Source organism: Acanthisitta chloris, unplaced genomic scaffold, assembly GCF_000695815.1.
Source record: "Acanthisitta chloris isolate BGI_N310 unplaced genomic scaffold, ASM69581v1 scaffold6964, whole genome shotgun sequence".
NCBI lineage: Eukaryota > Metazoa > Chordata > Aves > Passeriformes > Acanthisittidae > Acanthisitta > Acanthisitta chloris.
Genome location: NW_008669791.1, coordinates 122,964 through 125,815, shown reverse-complemented (window position 1 = coordinate 125,815; position 2,852 = coordinate 122,964).

The following is a 2,852-nucleotide window of genomic DNA, read 5'->3' as shown; positions in this document are numbered from 1 at the left end:
CCTGTAGTACCTAGAATATTCCCTTTCCCTTACCAGACACCTGCCTACTTTGCTGCTCCTGAACTCAGTGATCCCATCTCTACTTGGCACCCCAAAGGACAACCTAAGTTGAACAACCTAAGTTGGACAACCTAAGTTGGACATGCTCTATTGGTGTTCCCCAGCAGGTGTTCCATCTCCTCTGTCAGGGAAACATTGGGTACAGCCTGGGCCAGATCCCAAGAGGTGATGTGTGCTTGTCTCGTGGTGTATTTGATCTTCTTAAGAGTGGCTGGATGTGTAACCTGCAGTGATGTAGTGGAGAGGTAGCCACCAAAGTACCTCTAACAACTTGGCCTTGTGGAGTAGGTCTGGTGGCTCCCCATGATATTTCACTAGGCTCTGTGTGTTAGCTGGAGCATTTTGTTCATGTTGGTAGTCACTCTCCTTCCAGGACTGCTCAGAAAGAGTTTATGGTGATCTTGGCCTTCAGCTTTGCTGCTGCTGTGTCCCCCAGCTGTCTGTGGCTAGTTCCCAACTGCAGGACAAACAGCATTCCCACTCAGCCCACGTTCTTGGCTGCAGGGATGTCCTGCCCATTGCTGCTGAATGTCTTCTGCAGTCAGATGAGATCATAGCAAATGTAAGCAAGTTTTATCTGTATTTTAGGCAAGAGAGGGTGTTCTACCATGCCTTCATTGTTAGGTTGGAATTCTCCCAGGAAGTGTAGCAATGGATGGTTAAATGCAAAGTAGTAGGTTCAATATGAGCCAGAGATAGAGAGCTCATGAGCTGGTTGTGCAAACACATGTGGAGGAGAACGTTGTCATGCTGCTGGTGAGACCTTGGGAGTGATTAGGATGGTTTTGCTGGGTACTCAGAGCATCTTGCAACATGCCCTGAGACTCTGCTGTGAGCACAGGACTTTGCCTCCTGCCTGGGTTGCATGGGGATACTCACAGCTCTGAGACCTCACAGCTGGAGAGTGTGGGATGGCTCGTTGTTAAATCCCAGGGAGGATTCCCTGGAGCATTCTCTTTGGGTGGTTGTTCCCGTGTCTTGATCTGGAATTGAGATGGGAGATCTGGAAATAATCGAGGGCTAATTTCTGAGCAAATGTAGGTTATTGCTGTTGTGGTGAGGTTGGGAATTGCCCAACCTAGATAGCACTGGCTGTGCTTCAGCTGAAGGTACTAACCTCCACAGCTCTCGGGCATCAGGGAGCTCAGTTCTGTTTCTGCTAATTGGTCTTTTCTTTTCTTTTCTTTTCTCTTCTCTTCTCTTCTCTTCTCTCTTCTCTTCTCTTCTCTTCTCTCTTCTCTTCTCTTCTCTTCTCTCTTCTCTTCTCTTCTCTTCTCTCTTCTCTTCTCTTCTCTTCTCTCTTCTCTTCTCTTCTCTTCTCTCTTCTCTTCTCTTCTCTTCTCTCTTCTCTTCTCTTCTCTTCTCTCTTCTCTTCTCTTCTCTTCTCTCTTCTCTTCTCTTCTCTTCTCTCTTCTCTTCTCTTCTCTTCTCTCTTCTCTTCTCTTCTCTTCTCTCTTCTCTTCTCTTCTCTTCTCTCTTCTCTTCTCTTCTCTTCTCTCTTCTCTTCTCTTCTCTTCTCTCTTCTCTTCTCTTCTCTTCTCTTTTCTCTTCTCTTCTCTTCTTTTCTTTCTTAATGAAACTTTTCTTGTTTGTGCTGTTGACTCAGATTGAAATTTTGAAGCCTTTGCATGATGCACATACGTTTTTCCTGTTCTCTCAAGCTATTTACTGTCAGATGTTCCTGGGCTTCTTGAGGTGAGATGCAAAACCACTTACAGTATCTGCTCCCCATAGTCTTTTGCACTCCTTTTTCTGGTTAGAGGTCTCTGTTGTAATTAGCTCTCTCTCCTGATCTTTGATTTATACATCTACTCCATAGTATTGTATAGCATTTGTATTATTACATTATTTCATGCTAGAAACCCCAGCACAGATGAGAACTCCTTTGTGGCAGATGCTGTGTTGCCTCCAAAGGAAAAAAAACAGTTCTTGCCTCAAAGGACTTAGAGTCAAAGTGCAAAATAAAAGCAAACAGATGGATGTGGGCAGACACACAGTGTCTTGTATGTGACACCTCCTGGACATTATTATATGTGAATTGTAACACTCTGTCAATAACCACTTAAATATTTAATGGTCTGGATTCTTTCCAGCTAACTTGGGAGCTATAAGTGTAGCCCCAAGGTTAGCACTGAGCTGTGCTGGACTCTGCTGGCAGGACCTGCAGACCTGGTGCCTGTTGCTGTCCGTGGCCTGGGGAGGAGTTCCCAACTCTCAGCACTCCCCACTCAGTGCCTGACACAAAGGGGGAAGGATCTTGCCTCAAATAGTAATTTGCTGGAGGATGTAGAGTTGGGATAGAAAAATAATCAGTGCTCAGAAGCGATTTCGTGTGTTCCCTTGCTCAGTGCTCTCCCTAGGAACAGTGTGCTACTGCCCAGAGTCCTCTGAAAATCCAGCACACAGGAAACAAATGCCTTCTGCACGCTCTGGAGCTGTTTGTGAAAGCAGAGTAATTGCAAGCAGAAGGATGTTTGCATGCCTGGGCCTGGGGGAGCTCGGTTTGTTTGGCAGAGCTATTCACAGGCCACTTGTGCATCTTCCCTGGTACCTTGGGTTGGTGATTTGCTGCTGTTTTCTCCTGAGAATCTGGCTCAGAATTCAGCTGAGACGTGTCTGGAGGGAAGGCTGGTCTGCTGGGGAGGCCCAGGTGCTGCAGGGGTCCACAGGCCTTGCAGTGGGGATGCTCACAGAGTTGAGGCACAGATAAGATGCCAGAGAATTGGAGCCAGGGAATAGTTCTGTGGATTAATAGACATAAGCACTAGTGCTCAAGGGAGGGAAACGGATTA